This window comes from Rana temporaria, chromosome 9 (genome assembly GCF_905171775.1).
Source record: "Rana temporaria chromosome 9, aRanTem1.1, whole genome shotgun sequence".
Lineage (NCBI taxonomy): Eukaryota > Metazoa > Chordata > Amphibia > Anura > Ranidae > Rana > Rana temporaria.
Window position 1 is genome coordinate 78,444,894 of NC_053497.1, and position 18,673 is coordinate 78,463,566.

Below are 18,673 nucleotides of genomic sequence, written 5' to 3' on the forward strand. Positions count from 1 at the left end.
CCACATAGAGAGACCCAAAATCTAAAGAGCACCTTCAGGCATTCCAAGGGGGTATATTACACATCTACATAGATTCCTTTCTACAGATCATATTTTTTGGAGGTGCTAGAGCACCAGGAAAGTTTAAACTGACACAAGTCATGGAGCTGCAGTCATGTGACAATCATCATTAAGGCAGATCTCCCAAATTTAGAAGAGTGCTGCAACTTCACTGTTAACTCATTGTAATCCGTAGCTGACTCCACTACACTTGAACATTTCAAACACACTCTCCATCAGAATACACCATTTCCCAAGTGTGCAGCACTTGCTGTTTCGCTCTCCACCAATCCAGCATGAGTGTCACCTCTTTCCCAGTAACATAAAGGCTATATGCTGTGCACTGGTAAAGACAAGGTAATCATGAGAAACACGTATAAATTAGAGGATGATAAATACACAAATAACTTGCTTTCATATAAACCATGACGTGACATTTATTATGTGGCCATAGATAAAGCACACAATCCAGATAATAACAGTCATGTAAAGGTATAAGCTCAAGTCTCATCTAGCCTCAAACACTAAATGCAGAGCCCAGCACTTGTGAGCCCATTCTATGGTTGAGCGCCTTGGGTCTCTTTGTTGCATTTCTACCTCTCTCCCAGACTAATCCCATGGTTGCTATGGGATACAGGCAACATTCTCTCATTTTCCAACCACCATGCATGCTCTTATGCCCCAAGGTACCTAATACATATTTCTCCTGTGACTCCAGGATGGGTTTCTAGGCGCTTTATGCCACAGGCCTGGTCCTAAAGAGTGGGGAACCAGTCGCTAGTGGAGGTGGCAAGCTTTTAACCTGTTCCACTACTAGAGTGATTGTCACCTTTGCCATGCCACCCCTCTCAAGAGTGTTTGATTGCCTTGCATGTTAAACAGACACTGTAGACCTTAGCAATGATGCATTAGCTTTCTCTGGATAGCACTCTGTGGGGGTTATTTACGAAAGGCAAATGAATGAATGAATGACTTGTATAGCGCAACGCATGCGAACTGAATCGCCTCTGGGCGCTTTTTCCAGCCAGTATCTGCTTGGTTGGTGCGGTCATTTTTACCCCGTAGGATCATGACACGCTAGGGACACACAGTCATACACACATATACATATATACTGGGCCAATTTGGATGAGATCCAATTTACCTAACCAGCATGTCTTTGGAGTGTGGGAGGAAACCGGAGTACCCGGAGGAAACCCACGCAGACACAGGGAGAACATGCAAACTCCAGGCAGATGGTGTCGTGGTTGGGATTCGAACCAGCGAACCTTTTGCTGCTAGGCGAAAGTGCTACTCACTGCACCACTGTGCTGCCCACAAATCCACTTTGCACTGCAAATCCACTTTGCACTGCAAGTTCACTTGAAATTGCACTGAAAGTCCACTTGGAAATGCAGTCACTGTAGATAAAATAGGAAAAGTAAAATAAAAAACAACATTTAAGCTTGCACATGATTGGATGATAAAATCAGCAGAGCTTCCCCTCATTTCAGGTCTACCCCTCAGATTTACAGCGACTGCACTTCCAAGTGAAATTTCAAGTGCACTTGTAGTGCAAAGTGGATTTTCCTTTAGTAAATAACCCCCTGTGTGTTAGACCCATGCACTTTGTCTTTCTCTAACTCAGTCCCCTTGTTATGTTGCAAGCCCTGTTCTTTTGGTATAGCCTTTAAAGAGACTTCAGATAAGGCAAAACAAGCCAACAATCAATATCCTTTACTGAGGTCGCTGATAATAGTACAGTGTCCCATAAAGTGTGTGTGTACCTTAGGCAGAAGCCAAGTCTATGAAAGCAATTATTTTTAGGCAAAAGTCCTGTTAGTTAATATTCCACAAGTGGTAATATAAGTCCCTTACAGTCCATTATTGCACTTTATCCATAAAGGCCGTAAGCCCAAGATTAGCAGCTACAGCACATGTCCACAAGGGTCTCCAGATTGAAGGCCCTCACCATTAACCCCCCAAAGGGGTGATCACTCCTTTAGACTAACAGGCTGCATTTTGGTAGACTAAAGCTCCATACACGCTATTAGATTTTCTGCAGAATTTTGCCTTCAGATTTACCAAAACTATGTAGTGCATGTGCTTGTCTGATTGCATACAAATTTAAACTCTTAAAGTTTGACCTCAAATTATATGGTTTTGGTAATATGAAGTCCACAATCTGCAGAAAATCTAATAGTGGGTATGGGGTCTTAGAGGAGGCTTCAACTGAAGATGGCAGGAAAGTAGTTAACCCCCACAGCCTTACCTCTAGCTCAAAGGTCAACCTGAGGACACAGTGCAACATCAAGTCATTGTAAACTTTTGCACCTGACTGGCTCAATTAACATGAGCACAGACAGGGAAAACAAGAAATGAAACAGGCTATTAATATGTCTACACTCATCTAAGTGGATGCAACATCCATTCAATGCTGCATCTGCCCCCCACATCTAAGATCGAGAACTGAGCAATCAAAGATTGCTGATCACTCAGTTCTTGGTCTACAATGAGCAGAGAGCTGGTGACTGTCAGTAACTGGCTCTTTTCTCTGCCCATCCAGCACTTACTGGAGCGCAGGGCTGTGCAGAGGCTGGAGCGGCCATCTCAGACTCTCATCAGCTCACTGAGAAGCTGAGCCAGCTGCTGCCTTGTCCAGTTGGTGATGTCAGCCAACAGTTGTCTTTAGCCCACTGTAGGCTGATTAGGGGTCACAAGAGTTCGAAACGGAGTGCACTCCTGTGATCCCCAGGAGAAATAGGTCCAAAAAGGGCTTTGGCCCTATTACTCCTTTAAATAAACCCATTACATCAATATTCAATAAACAATTCAATACTAATGCATCCAAGGCCACATTTTAGATGATTCTTTTGAAATCTTACTATTATTACATCCAATATGATTTATTAAATAAAATAATTACTTCTCTGTGGTTAAAAGCATCATAATTAAATTTCTTCAATCTCTAAGTGCCTCGCACAATGCCATGAAAGATCAGTTTCAAATTTCAATGTATTTCTAATTCTTATTTTGGGAAGAGACACATAACATTATTAGCTTGGATATTGTGCACATACTGTATAGCATACTGCTTTCTTTGTAAGAAAAAACTAGAAATAATACAATTGAAAGGTAGATCTGGTTTAGTTCTTTAATGTGTCTCTTTGATTAAAAAAACAAACAAAAAAAAACAGTATGCAATGATATATGAACAAAGCTCCCTAGAATTGCTAGTTTCTGAACCTTAAAAAAAATGGGTTTGACCAGCAGTAAAACCGATAGGTGGCACATGAAGCATACATGCCCCCATTTGTATATGTGACAAAATGCTACCAAGCCTGGGAAAATAGTATGAACTGACAATACTACTGACTTTAGATTCTAAAGACAAATGGATTTAGTAAAAATTAGAATTCTTTCCACAAAATCCTTCAGTTCATTTATTTATTGAAAACTTTACTATTATTTGCAGTTTATTAAGTTTTGTGTTTTTTGTGGGTTACATTTCTTGTTTTCCATGGAAATAAAAATGTTTTCTGTTGAATTCTGTGGCTGCATCACCAATTTCAACCTTAATTTGGATTTAAAAAAAATCTGGATTAAAACAACATTACATTAAAGCAATTAAGTGATTTTTTTTTCTTTTCACAAAGGAATATTTTACTCTGACCATTTAGAATCATCAGTAACATTCACAGATCTGTCTAAAATAAAAATAAATGATAGACAGCTGCATCCATACAGAAAGGCACCATCATTTTACTGCAACTCGGTAATGCAAGGCTACCCTTTGTTGTGTTCACAGAATGTTATAACATATAAACTTGTAAATGAAAAAGGCCCAGAAGAAAGTATTTCTAGATGTTCAGAGATGTTATAATTTCTTCATAAAGAGTATTAAATATAAGTAATATTTTTGTACATCAAAACATGAGCTTTAAATCATGGAGCAAGAAAGATCATAAGTTAAAATTATTTAAAGTAATTACTACCATTTTACCTGATTTACTAATTGGAAATTATTAAGAGCAGGAATGAATCACTATGGCACACTTGCATTTTGACATCACACAAATGTGTGCTAATAGCAAGTGTTATCCCTGAAGCTAGGTAGCGGATAACTACAATTGCACTTTGGGCATGGAGAGCTGGGCACTGACAGGCAGACATGTATAAAGATAAAAAAAAATAGCATTCAGCAGTGTTCTGGAAATTTTATAGGTAGGTAACTTATATCCTCATATTGATTAGTGGTTCCAAATGAATAATAACTACTGCAGTAAGCAACAGACACAAAAAGATACAGTCAGCGGGCCATATTCTCTCTAAATATCCGCCTGCTGCGCTTAGGGCACTTACACTCCGCTGTCCCAACTTACTGGAGCAGGTGTTGTATTCCCCAACCACTTGCTCCATAAGTTGGGACAGCGGAGTGTAAGTGTCCCGGCGTAGCCTGGCGGATCTCCAAGGGGGCGGCTTCTATTCAAATGAAGCGCGCCCCCGATGCAAAAGAACTGGGCATGCGCCGGGCTGCAAAAAGCCCAGTGCGCATGCTCCAGTTCTCGGCGGAAAACGTCAATGACGCCGACGTGTGCGTCATTGACGTAAAGTCGTATTCAAGAACGACTTACGTAAACGACGTATCCGACGAAAAAACACGACGGGGACCCGACGCCATCCGTAACATGGCCTACGCGAGACTTGCGGAAACTTACCCCTCATATAGCAGGGGTAAGTTTCCGCTTACGCAAACGACGTTAGCGACGGTTACGCGACGCGAACTCGTTCGGGAATCGGCGTAGAAGGATCATTTGCAAATGACTCCTTCATGTAAATGCCATCTAGCGGCGGCCGGCGTCATTGCATTTAAGATCCGCCAGTGTAAGTGACTTACAGATGGCGGATCTTAAGTGTATCTATGCAAAAATGATTCTGAGAATCAGGAGCATAGATACACTGGCCAAAAAAGGGAGTTACGATGGAGTATCCTGAGATACTCCATCGTAACTTCTCTGAGAATATGGCCCAGCATCTTTTCCAAAATAACTGCTCTGTTTATTCAACCAGATTGAAGTTTTTTATACGCATGATTATGTGGGTATCACATTAATATTACAATTGTAAGTGGGGAATACTAATGCGCAAACCAGAGGGTGAATATATTAAATAAATGATTAAATAAAAAATTAACAAAGCAGCTGCCAACATAAGAGGTGTTATCACACTAAAAATAAATTATAATAAAGAGAATGTGGTGCTTACTAATTAATTAATAAATAAATCCTTATAAATAAATAGAACTCATGTGTATAATTCACAGAAATTAAAGTGCATAGATATGAACATGTGCAAACTTCGCTGAAACAGATAAATACATCACAGTGCCATCAATATTACTTCCAATAGATATGTGCAAATATTAGCAAAAAAAGTGCAGAGTGATCCAAAATAATTAAAGCATCTACACGTATCCTAATTGTGCAGCAAATTTCATCCAAGTAAAGTGCAAGTGCCACCATCCAGTACGTTTCCACTATCCAGTGTGCGCAGACTGCCTGCCCAGCCTCTCACCTCATATATGTTCACAGATATGCCTCTCTGCTATTTCCACACTGGCCGCTCAATTCCCAAAGCTTTCCTGATCGAATCACAATCACAAGGTAATTAAAACCATATACATGTAAAAGAAGAGGAGGGCTTCATGGTGCTGTATCATCACACAATAATTTATTATAAAAGGTAGTAACTTACAGTTGGAGGTAAAAACAAACGGCATACACATGGAAAACTTCCAGTCTCGGTCGCACCTGGAAGTGATGACACCCAGGTCTTTCTCTGATGGGTTGGGTCACTACTCATGTGACTTTCTCAAAGGGTATCCTTTGAATGTAATCAAAACATTATTATTTTGTATATGACTGCAGTGTGCAATATATAGGCAAAGCATACATTTTCCTTATCAAACTCCCCTCTTTTGATCAATATTTTAATCACTAAGCATACCTGCTATCACCTTTAACCTGGAACCTCCATACGCTTAGGGTGGAGGTAGTCCTGGCCAAAGAGGCAAACTCCATTGTGGAGAATATAATAGTCGAAAGCAGATAAATTATTTAAAAAAATTAGTTTTCATTGTGAAAAACAAATGATTGATAAGACGTATTTACAGAGTAATTAGCTATACACTACTGTGGCGAGAATGGCCTTCTGGCTTAAATGTGGACATGCTGACTTATCAGCATGGGTAAACACGGACAATTCTAAAAAAATGGAAGACATATAAAAGACAATATGACTTCAACGTGGCTGAACTGCTTTTCAAACCACATTAAAAATATATATTTATATCCCTTACAATTAAAGTATGTGAATGAATAGTACCCCAGACTGTGAGAAGAAAAAAAATAAACACAGATATTCTTTAATTTAATCATTCTTGCAGGGTCTGCTGTGGATCCAAGTAATTTTCCTTCAAGTTTCGTAAACTATACATGAAATAGACGCGGTATTGTGCCTTTTCCCATTATATTGTAGATAGTAGGGGGTGTAAATAAAACTTCAACATTTTGTGTGAGAACTCTCCCATAAAAAAAGTTCCTCTGTTACGCTGTCTAGCTTCTGGGACTCTGTACTTACAAACTACTTCTGATAACACTGTGGCCTTTCCAGTAGCATTTTCCACTGGCCAAATGTGTGTCTATCCAGAAAACATGCTCATACAGACAAAATGCGTACTCTTAAATTCTGACTTGGGCATCTGGATATATCTTTTTGTAATCTCTGGAAGAGATGTTCAGCCTTTGGTAAAAAAAAAAAATGTATACTATAAAAACAACTGTGGTGAACCCTGGTTCTATCCCATGCTGATTTACTAAGGCAGCCATAATTGCTTGTGACTGATGACACGGTCTATGTGTCAAGCTGGAGGGAGAAGAGTGGTTGGCAGACATAACAGATCACCTTTTTCCAAAGTCCTGTTTCATAAGAAGTTGCCTCCTGTGGACCATTTGTTCTTCTCATTCTAGTGTCCTTAATGTTCAAATATTAATCCCAGAACTAGGGTGGATTCTGTGAGTTGCACAGATCCAGCAAGTGTCTGGGACTGTAATGCAGCATTCTTAGTCACCTGGTATGCTTCCATGCGTGAGTTTTAATGTTAGTATGGCTACTTTAGCAAGACGCTGGAAGGCTAAAGACAGCCAATCAATTAACTCCAAGAACAGACTGACACTGCTTTACTCATCAAGAAAAAAAAAAAAGAAAAAATGTGCATAAAAAAAGTGCATTTCCAAAATGATATCTATTAACCTCATGATAAGAACCATAGCTACTAGACATGTGCACAGTAAAATATTTTGTTTTCGGAATTTTGTTTTCATCCGAAAAATAAATGTATTTAGTTACTCCCAAAATTGTTTTTTATTCATGTTGTTTTGTTAAAAAATGCATTTGTCCAAAAATCTGAATTAATTAAGGTCAAATCTGTCATTGAAGGATTATGGTGTCTGTTGAATGTTCTAAGAAGATCCGACAGAGCAGCTAAACTGTACGACGCCGCAATCGTAAAGTTCCAGTCAAATGTACCGCCTACAAGCTATAGAAGAATTCTAATGTTGTATGACACTAGTAATAATTATATTTAGAAATTATTATTACTAGTCAACCAACATTCAAATTCTTCTATAGCCTATGGGCTGAGCATTTGACTGGAAATGTACGATTGTGGCATGGTACAGTTTAGCTGCTTGTCGAATCTTCTTAGAACTTTTAACAGACACCATGAACCTTCAATGACAGATTTGATGTTTGTATGTTTTGCACTGCTTTGTCGAATCTTCGTTGTTCGTGTCCAATGGTCCACCCCAACACTGTCTCTATAATGTCAAATCTTTTCTCTCTATGTTGAATCTTTCCTCTCTATGTAGAATAATCTTGGACTAATAGAGTTAAGGTTAGGCACATTTGACCACAGGTTCAATAGACACAGATCGCTATTGTCAGCGTCATGTCGAATATCCTATCTATGTCTAACTGTTGTAAAAATGAAAACGAAAAAAAAGCATTTTTTTATGTCAGATCTTTCGGATTTCGGATTATGCGCGTTCGTTTTCGTTTGTTAAAACGTTAATGAAAATACCCGAAATTTGCATGAAAATGATAATGGAATCCTGGAAGGATGATGTCTCAGCCCTTATATCTGGCAGATGGCGATGGTTCGTCGGTATGCGGACACAGTAAGGGAAACCCTCAGATGGGCATGGCAAGCCCTGCCGTGAGATGTGAGTGAATACTCTGCTGGGCAGCTGAGCCGTGCGAGAGCTGGTCTGTTCACTGTGATGTGCAGAAACCTCTGTAGGGGGAGGGGTGGAACAAATTGGTATAAATTATTTGGTCTTTGTGAAAGTTATAGGGTTCACAAGCTATGGTGCCAATATCTGCAAATTGATCACACCTGAAGTACTGATGGCCTATATAATTCCTTGAGACCCTAACATGCCAGAAAAGTACAAATTCCCCCCAAATGACCCCTTTTTGGAAATAAGACATTCCGAGATATTTAGAAAGAGGTATGGTGAGTTGTCATTTTTTTCCACAATTCTTTGCAAAATCAAGATTTTTTTTCACAAAATTGTCATATTAGCAGGTTATTTCTCACACACAGCATATGCATACCACAAATTACACCCCAAAACACATTCTGCTATTACTCCAGAGTATGTTGATACCACATGTGTGAGACTTTTACACAGCCTGGACACATAGAGAGGCCCAACATGCAGGGAGCACCATTTTACTGGCAACAAGTTTTGAGTTACAGAGGAGGTCTAGGGCCAAAATGATTGCTCTCACGCTAACATTCACTGCGATACCTCACATGTGTGGTTTGAACACCATTTTCATATGCAAGCACACAAGGTCAGGGGCGCATTAAAAAAAATATATATTTTTATTGTTCATTTTACTTTATTTATTTTAGTTTGACACTTTTTTCCCCAAAAATATTTTTTTGATCACTTGTATTCCTATTACAAAAAATGTCAACATCCCTTGTAATAGGAATATGGCATCACAGGTCCTCTTTACAATGAGATATGGGGTCAGTAAGAAATTAAAGGATGTCATATGATGGCCAGCGGGCGGGAAGTGGTTAAAACACATTTTTTTAACACAATGTTGTCAATTTATACAATATTTCTAACACATAGCATGTACATACCAAAAATGACACCCCAAAATAGAATATCCTACTCCTCCTGAGTACAGCGATACCACATGTGTGAGACTTCCACAGCCTGGCCGCATACATAGGCCCAGTACAGCTGAGTATGGCAGAGTATGGCTAAAGATGGCCGAGTATGGCCAAGCATGGCTGGGTATGGCTGGGTATTGCAGAGTATGGCAGGGTATTGCAGGGTATTGCACAGTATGGCAGGGTATTGCACAGTATGGCAGGGTATTGCACAGTATGGCAGGGTACACACAGAGATCCACGGTCCTGCTCAGTTACTGGGCAATCGTGGGTGCCCAGTGGCCATCGCGGCCGCCGGGCACATGCATTGTGTTCCCAGTAACGCGACAGGTGCGCCAGCGCGCGTGCCCCCTAGCGGCTTTAAATGACAGGACGTCATATGACGTCCTGTCAGAACAATGGAGTCTTCCGCCCCCGCCGTCATTTGATGGCGTGCGGTTGACAAGTGGTTAAAAGTCGTTTTAATACTACCTTCAGATGGCTTTCTCTATCTTCTTCTTGACTAAATCTCAATGGAAGGGTAGAATTACAGAAATTCGGGAAATGGAAGATCGTATGATGTTACGTAAAGAACAGAGTGAGAAATATTGGAGGAATTGGACACTATATTGTTTATATAAAGATCAGTCCTATTTACAATTGGAGGGTTAGAATCTTAGAGGGTAGGGTTCTGAGAGGGAAGCCAGAGAAGGATGCCAGGAGAGGGGGGAAAGGTTTTTGTTTGTTTTGTTGTTTGCTTTTTTTATGTGGAAGGTGAGGGAAGGGATAAAAAAATAGAAGAAATGGAATAAAAGCATGTACCCCTACCTTGGAAATTTAGGGTAAAGCACTTGAAGAGAATAGCAGTTAGATATTTTGCAATATAATAGGGTTTCATAGGCTTTCACTTTTAAAGGACTGGTAATCATGGTTTATACTTGTAATGTGTCCACATTTTTCTGTAGGTTGTTTGGTAACTCTCTGGAGATGTAGTAATAATGTCATTGGATATATTTATATATAAATAAAGAATTATAAGGGAAAAAAAAAACATTATTATTGTACAGATGTATGTAGCATATCCAGTGTATCTGCGCTGCTGTTGCCCCCTACCCCCCCCCCTCCAGTATAAAGCAATTATCAGATTTGTGAAGCTTGAATGATTAATTGAGTCTGCTATATTGATAGTTGTATTGATGTTTTACTATGCCTCCAATAAAATAAATAATAAAAAATAAAAAAAATATGATGGCATGAAAATGAAAAATGAATGAAAAAAAGTTAGGAAATCTCTTATTACCCCCTATAAAATGACCCTACTCCATCACTGCATTGTAGCATTTTTTTTTACACCAGTTAGATAATGTACTTTGGGTTCCATAGTCTGTGCATTGTGTACAAGGTCCATTTTTAGGCCCTCATTTGTAAAAGTAAAATAGAAAATTAAATGCATCATCATCAAATATATTTAAACGTGAAGTCAATGTTTTTTTTTTTTTCTAAATTCAGTTACACACGATTGGATGCTTGAGTCTCATATGGGTGTGTTTCACTTCATTTCACTTTGCATTTCAGTAAGTCAGGTCACTTTCCTCTAGTAAAATGTATAGCAATGTTTATGTAGTATTGTGTATAGAAGTCTTCCAATTCTGTAAATAGACAAAATGTGTTGTCTCATTATAGTAAGTCAATCTATCAATTATGATTTTTTTTAAAGCATTAATATTTATTTTTGTGACTTTCAAGCATTTTATCTATGCACAGATAGCAAATGAAAAAAGGGGTTGATCCTAAAAGTAACCCATGAAGTCAAATACATTCTCAGCTGGAAGAGCAGCTGCAGAGGATTTTACCCAGTGCGAAATAATTCAGTGCCATATGGACTCAACAGACTTGAACTGCGTGTGATTATTTTTGATAACTGGCCACTGACTGAGTGATCTTTCAAGGATTTCAATACATTCTACAAATTGATATTTATGTATACAGTAGCTAAATGCACTGAACATCCATTTTACAAAGCACTCTTTAAAAAAAGACCAAGCCCTTTCTGGTATGTTTTGTTTACAGGTTTAAATCAGAATTTTGTTTGCTAGAAAATTACTTATAACCCCCAAATATATTATAATATATAATACATATATATATATATATATATATATATATATATATATATATATATATATATATATATATATATATAATTTTTAGCAGAGACCCTAGGGAATAAAATGATGATCATTTCAATGTTTTTATGTCACATGGTATTTGCGCAGCGGTTTTTCGACCTCAATAAAAAAATACACTGTAATGAATAAAAAAAAAACACAATACTGTATACAGGGCTCAAAATTTCAAGTCCTGAGCTACTAGCCAAGCCTCAAGGGTTACTCGCCGCCATTTGCCTCGGCCAACCCTGACCTGCCCCTAATTCCACCATTAAACATGCCCTTATAAATTATCTCATGAAATGACACTTAAATGTTTTATGCAGAATTAAGTTATAAAAATAAATCTTAACAACAACTTTATCCGTGCCCATCAATTCAGCCTGCCTGTGTCCACCAATGCAGCCTGTGCCCACCATGCAGCCTGTGTCCACCAATGCAGCTGCTGCCGTTACCGAGATATCCCTCTTCAAAAAGAGGACGTATATAGTCGTGCGCTGGTTATTGGTTAAACACCCACAGAATATTGTGTAATATAATTTACAAATAATATACACAGTAAATGAATGTGTGAGTCTTCAGTGTGAAATAAGATAATTCACAAAGTCCAATATAAAACTTTGTGTGGCATAAAATTTCCAGAAATGTATAATAACATGCTCCAATATAACTCTTCAGTTAACATAAAGTTCACAGAAATGTATATTAAAGTTCTCTTTGGTTTACACTATATAACAGTTTCTGTACAGATTTCTTTGATGCAGATTTAATTTATTATTCATTATAGAGAAAAAAGAATCCCTGTTTATCTATTTCATATGCACAATTAAATATTTGTGGCATCAGCACAGGCCTGGTGGAGACTTGTGTCAACCACTTGGAATGATACCCCTCTAAAACATCCAATCACTATTCTGAAATACCTCATTCCAGATATCCGCTTAAAAAACTGTCTCAGTGAACCGCAAAGAACACTTGACATACTATTCGACAAAGGAACCTTTAAGTCCTTTGATAGACTAGCCTTGGAACACGAGATACCCCCAACAGACATCTATCAGTACCTGCAGATACACAACTGTATTAGACAAAACCCGCAGATCAAAGACACCATCCCAACACGGGCAAATGACTATCTACACATAAATTCTAATAGAAAGAAAGGTATATCATTGTTCTATTCAAAACTTTTACCTATGATCAAGTGGGAAAGAGATCTACAATGTCAATTCCCTCCAAACCAATGGAAAAAGGCACACAATGCTACCTATAAAGCCATCTCATGCAACACAATATGGGAACTAACCCAAAAATGTACCCAAAGATGGTACCTAACCCCTTCTGTTTTAGCCCACTATAAAAAGAGTGCCTCCCCACTCTGCTGGATGAATTGTGGCCAAACAGGAACACTCCTACACATAATGTGGGAATGCCCCCATATACAACATTTTTGGACAGAGACCTTTTCTATCATTAACACTATGGAAAGACCCCAAATACACCCTTCCCCAGGCTTAACCATTCCTATCCTGAATAGTGACCAAGTACCCCCGGATGGGAGGAAAGTTGTAACACATACTTCTAGCAGCCAGACTCTCATTAAAGAGATTATGGAAAACACCCTCACCACCAAAAATGCTTGATGTTGTTAACTTGATCCAACACACTGCACATATGAACCCTTAAGCCTCGTACACACGATCGGATATCTGATGGAATCTAATCCGATGTATTTTTTTGTCGGATATCCGATGAAGCTTTCATCAGTCTTGCCTACACACCATCAGTCAAAAATCTGACCGTGCCAAAACGCTGTGACGTAAAACACTACGACATGCTGATAAAAATGAAGTTTAATGCTTCCGAGCATGCGTTGACTTGATTCTGAGCATGCGTGGATTTGTGACAATGGACTTCCACACAGACGATCATTTTTTTCTATCGTTTTTTTATCCATAGGAAATATTTAAAACATGTTCTATTTTTTTTTTTATCGATGGAAAACAAACCGATGGGCACACACACAATAGGTTTGTCTGATGAAAACAGTCCATCGGTCCGTTTTCATTGGACAAACCGATTGTGTGTACAGGGCTTGACTGACAACGGATAGCGAAAACTATCAAAAAGAACGGGCAGCATGGCTGGTGTGGACCAAATGGTATGAGAAATACACTAGTTGACCCCTTGACTAAATGGGAAACAAACTGGATGGAACAAGTTAGTTACGTTTAATTAATTTAGTTTATTGTTTGATTATACAATATAATGCTATATTATTGCCTATAGAAGTGATACTAGGACATGGACATTGATTATATTGGTAACTGCACTTATGTACTTAACCACTTAATGACAAAAGATGTCTACAGGAGGGTTTGTTAACTCTCGGATGATGGCTATGGATGTCCTCCCAGAATCGCGCTCCTGCGCGCACACAGGAGTGTCTGTGACCCGGCTCATCACGGATTGCGGTAAATAACCGCTGATAGCGGCCGTTTACCACGTGATCGCTCCGTCAAATGATGACGCCGGTTCCTCCCTCCCCTCTCTGTACCAATTGGTACAGTGTGAGAGGGGGAGAGAGCGGAAGGCAGCAGCGCTGTGGGCTGGATCTGTGACAATTGCAGTCACAGATCCAGCCATCCATCCCTCCATGCTCAGCCATCCCTGTCAATACTCTGCAATACCCTGCCAATACTCTGCAATACCCGGCCAATACTCTGCAATAACCTTCCAAACCCTGCAATTACCTGCAACACTCTGCAATACCCTGCAATTCCCTGCAACACTCTTTAACACTCTGCAACAATCTGCAACACTCTGCAATACTCTTCAACACTCTGCAATACTCTGCAATACTCTGCAACGCCCTGCAATACCTTGCAATACTCTGCAATGCCATGCAATACTCTGCAACACCCTGCAATACCTTGCAATACTCTGCAATGCCATGCAATACTCTGCAACACCCTGCAATATGCTGCAATACCCTTAAATACTCTGCAATACCCTGCAATACCCTGCAATACTTTGCAATACCCTGCCAATACTCTGCAATACCCTGCCAATACTATGCAATACCCAGCCATACTCGGAGATACCCAGCCATACAGAGCCATACTCGGCCATACTCGGCCATACTCAGCCATACTTGGCCATGCTCAGCCATGCTCTGCCGTACTCGGCTGTACTCTGCCTCTGTATGTGGCCAGGTTGTGGAAGTCTCACACATGTGGTATCACTGTACTCAGGAGGAGTAGGAAAATCTATTTTGGGGTCATTTTTGGTATGTACATCCTATGTGTTAAAAATTGTATAAATGGACAACTTTGTGTTAAAAAAAATGCGTTTTAACCACTTCTCGCCCGCTGGCCATCAAATGACGTCCATGACTTTGTGCGGGGATATCTGAATGAATCAGAATATCCATGCACCGCTGAGGAAGTTCTTTGTGAACGTAACGCGTACGGGGGTTGTAGCAGCCGCTCATGACGTCACCCACCCTGTTTTGCCTGATCCAGGAATCTTACACGCTGTTTATGCACATTTGTTTGTGAGTAGTTTTTTTTTATTAAATAAATGCTGATGCCTTTGTATGAAACAGTGAGCACTTAGATCATTCCTTCTGTCTCCTATGCATACACCTGCCTGCTGAGCCTGGAATACCAGCTGTCTGTGTGGAGTGTTGTAAAGTTATCTTTTAAAAGGAGGATTTCTCATGAGAATTGGTCGATCTTATTGTCTGCTGGTTATGACTTCCTGGTAATTCAGGGGTCTATGCCTGGAGGTGAGAGTACCTAGAGAGCCCTGGGTGGAGGGATTGTCACTGTGTCTGGACCTGTTCACTGGTGGATTATCTTCTATGGACTTTTTCACGTGCCTCCTGTTCATCACTTAATAATTATTTATTATTTTTACACCGATTTGATATATGGACTTATTTATTATTAATATATGGTTATCATCATTATGACGTCTTATGTTTAGATTTATATATGTTTTATATTTTGCGCTGCACTTTCTCTCTTTTTATAAGATATCTGAATGATGCCTGCAGCTACACCCGTTCAGATATCAGCATTTTTATCCGGCGATTCTCTACACCATAAGAACAATCATAGCAGCTGTTCTGCCTCTTGATCGTTCTTACGGGAGGTGAGAGTGGACATCCCCCCTCCCGTCGCCCTCCGGTGGTTCTACCGACTCACCGCTACGATCAAAGCCAGGATTGCTTTTTTTTTTTTTATTTCAGGCTTCCCAGCCTAGAGATGAGATGTGGGGTCTTATTGACTGTAAAGAAGCTGTCATGCCATATTCCTATGACAAGGGATGTTTACATTCCTTGTAATAGGAATAAAAGCAATCAAAACATTTATTTTTGGGGAAAAACATGTCGAACTAAAATAAATAAAGTAAAATTAACAATAATTATATATATATATATATATATATATATATATATATATATATATTTTTTTTTTTAAAGCGCCCCTGTCCTCGTGTGCTTGCATACAGAAGCGAACGCATACATAATCTACACTACATGAAAACGGTGGTCAAACCACACATGTGAGGTATCAATGCGAACATTAGAGCAAGAGCAATCATTTTGGCCCTAGACCTCCTCTCTAACTAAAAACATGTAACCATTAAAAATATTTAAAGCGTCACCTATGGGGATTTTTAAGTAGCGAAGTTTGGCGCCATTCCACGAGCTGGTGGGATTTTGAAAGGTGACATGTTAGGTATCTATTTACTCGGCGTAACTTCATTTTTCACATTATGTAAAAAACATTGGGCTAACTTTAAGTTTTTTTTATTTTTTTAAGCACAAAACAGTTTTATTTCCAAAAAAAACATGTTAAAAAAATTGCTGTGCAAATACTGTGCACGATAAAAAGTTGCAATGACTGCCATTGTATTCTCTAGGGTCTTTGCTAAAAAATATATATAATGTTTTGGGGTTCTATGTAATTTTCTAGCAAATAAATGATAAAGTCAGAATTGGCCTGGGTGCTCCAGAACGCCTAATGGTGCTCCCTGCATGTTGGGCCTCTCTATGTGGCCAGGCTGTGTAAAAGTCTCACACATGTGGTATCGCCATACTCGGGAGTAATAGCAGAATGTCTTTTGGGGTGTAATTTGTTTTATGCATATGCTGTGTGTGAGAAATAACCTGCTAATATGATAATTTTGTGAAAAAAAAAGAAATACAAACTTGATTTTGCAAAGAATTGTGGGAAAAAATTACAACTTCAAAAAACTCACCATGCCTCTTACTAAATACCTTGGAATGTCTTCTTTCCAAAAAGGGGTCATTTGGGGGGGTATTTGTACTTTTCTGGCATGTTAGGGTCTCAAGAATTGAGATAGGCCGTCAGTACTTCAGGTGTGATACATTTTCAGATATTGGCACCATAGCTTGTGGACTCTATAACTTTCACAAAGACCAAATAATATACACCAATTTGTACTTATTTTTTTTTTATATAATCTTTATTTTTCAAAAGAAGTTTTTGCAGAAGAAAAACAGACGTACATATAGTCGGCCAACATGGCCCGGTAAATTAAATATAACAATCACATTACATGGCAACACAGATCCTGTCTCGGCATTCAAATAAAACACTGTGGCAAACAATACCTCTAGGGCATGCCCATACCAGGAAGCGCAACAGGGGGAATGGTAAGCATCATGTATAGTGCACATTATAAACCTATTCCATTGTGGGTCACCCCACTTGCACCACCCAGGCACACCCCAGTGGGAGGTAACACCCTCCACTTAGTCAAAAATGGACAGGACCGGCCTTCGAGAGTCGGACCCTCATGCAATGTGGGAACAGGGAAAGGAGAACACAGAAAAGGATCTTACAGATAAAGAAAGAGGTTGTGGGGGGGAGGGGGGGTGGGGTAGTACCTGGTACACATGAATCATGAAAAAACGAAAAAAACAAAAAGAAATTATTGACACCGAAATGTCTCCATCATGGCTCTAACAATCCATGTCGGCATCAGGACCAACGGGGGTACTCCTCTCTCTAACACCGGGCCCCCTGCCAGAGGAAATCGCCCCCTGGGGGGGCCCAGGCACAGGCACCTCTTCAGGCCCCACATAATGTATCCACATCGCCCATATGAAGTAGAATTTATCATATTTATCTTTGCACTGCGCCATCCACTTCTCAGCCTCCATGATTTTGTTCACCATAGACACCCACTCAGAGCGGGTCGGTATCCGAGGCATCTTCCAATGTATTGGAATCAGCCGTCTGGCTGCATTAAGCAGATGAGGCAGTGCAGACTTGCGATATTGACTAACTGGGACAGTAGGGAAGTGGAGCAGGGACTCCAACGCAGAGTCTGGTAACTCCACATCTAAGATCAACTTGATCTGAGCGTGGGCATCTTGCCAGAAGGGGCGCAGCCTGGGGCACTTCCACCAAATATGTAGGAAGGTGCCCAGTTGGCCACATCCCCGCCAGCATGCATCTGGAAGGGAAGGGTATATCTGGGTAAGTCTGGTCGGCACCCTATACCATCTGGTAAGCACCTTATAGCTATTTTCTTGCATCCTCGTGTCAACCGTGCTCGAGTGTGTGAGTCTATACATGTGGTCCAGCTGGGGCTTAGTAAAGATGTGCTGTAGGTCCCCCTCCCACTCCCGTATAAACCTTGGCTTCCCATCCTCGCGCAGGGAATATATCATGGCATACAACACTGAAATGGCATGGGGGATAGCTTCCTGGGACATACAGAGACGTTCAAAGGGGGATGCCTGTGTGGGCGACCTGACCCCCTGGGGTAGGGTGGTGAGGAAATGACTGAGTTGCCGATAGCGCCACTCATCCATTAGGAAGGGACCATACTGCTCCCTCAGCGTAGCCAGGGACAGCAAGCCCTGATCTTGGACAAATCTCCCACACCTGGACTCCCCATCCGCCGTCCATGTCCGGAAAAAGGACGGGTGTACCCCTGGAGTGAACCAGGGGAAGCCCCCCAGAGGTGCCAGCGGGGAGGTCGGCAAAGCAAGCCCCCCCCCGACTTATTCAGAGCATCCCAGATCGCCAGGGCATGGACAGCAAAAGGAGAGACCAGCGCCGACAAACCCCTATGCTCCCCAGGTACCCACGGGGCGTGGGACAGATTGCGCCCCACCAGGAACTTGTCCAAGGGCACCCACATTTTGTGTTTGACATTGTGATACCAGTCCAAGATGCGCTGTAGGGCTATCGCTTCATAGTATCTTCAC